At 48.0% G+C, this 946-nt stretch overlaps 1 pseudogene; it reads right to left on the bottom strand.

Moving 5' to 3' along the window:
- Window positions 1–307: 307 nt before the first annotated feature.
- LOC126356681 (5S ribosomal RNA) lies at window positions 308–425 on the bottom strand (annotated as a pseudogene).
- Between the last annotated feature and the right edge of the window lie 521 nt (window positions 426–946).

Below are 946 nucleotides of genomic sequence, written 5' to 3'. Positions count from 1 at the left end.
AGACATCAAGTGATCACAAATTTAGCACTGGAGGGCAGGGTGGAGGGTAAAAATCGTAGAGGGAGACCAAGAGATGAATACACTAAGCAGATTCAGAAGGATGTAGGTTGCAGTAAGTACTGGAAGATGAAGAAGGGTATCATGGAGAGCTGCATCAAGCCAGTCTCGGGACTGAAAACCACAACAACAACAACATGTGGTCAACACACCGCTCTCCCAGCCGTATCTCAGTTTCCGAGATCGGATACGCTACTTCTCAATCTAGTAGCTCCTCAGTTTTCCGCACAAGGGCTGAGTGCACCCCGCTTCCCAACAGCGCTGGGCAGACCGGATGGTCACCCACCCAAGTGCTAGCCCAGCCCGACAGCGCTTAACTTCAGTGATCTGACGGGAACCGGTGTTACCACTGCGGCGAGGCCGTTGGCAATCTAAAACAAAGCTATGTGCCGCTCACTTTTTCAGAAAACATACCATCATTTAACCCAACGGAATTCTTCTGCTGGGAGATAAATTACGAATAACGGAAAGGTCTCCACCACACTCGTGGCTTTTCCGATCGTCAAAGCCTGCAATGGCTCTGTGAGGTGTCTCCGTGAGCAGTAGTATTTTAATCTTTGCCTAAGGAACCACCTGTGTGGAGGAGATCTCATTGAGCAATTTTGTTACCAGCAGGTGACGTCACTTTCTGGCTCTCTTGCTCCCCGTCGGCTGCGTAATTTTACTTTGGGTTGTACTGATGTCAATGACGCACTGTAGATTTACCTTGGAGATTCCTTTCTCTCCATCTCGGGGTGTGCTGAATGAGGCAATATGTGCCAGTACATCTGCGTTTCTGAGATTGCAGATGTCTGAGGGATATGACTGGATAGAAGTTTTATTTCGCGAGTCAAATCGTAGAAATTCGATTCTTGGCGAATAATCATTGTCTAGGCTGCTATGTCACAAT

This window comes from Schistocerca gregaria, chromosome 3 (genome assembly GCF_023897955.1).
Source record: "Schistocerca gregaria isolate iqSchGreg1 chromosome 3, iqSchGreg1.2, whole genome shotgun sequence".
Lineage (NCBI taxonomy): Eukaryota > Metazoa > Arthropoda > Insecta > Orthoptera > Acrididae > Schistocerca > Schistocerca gregaria.
This window is presented reverse-complemented; position numbering and strand designations above follow the sequence as displayed.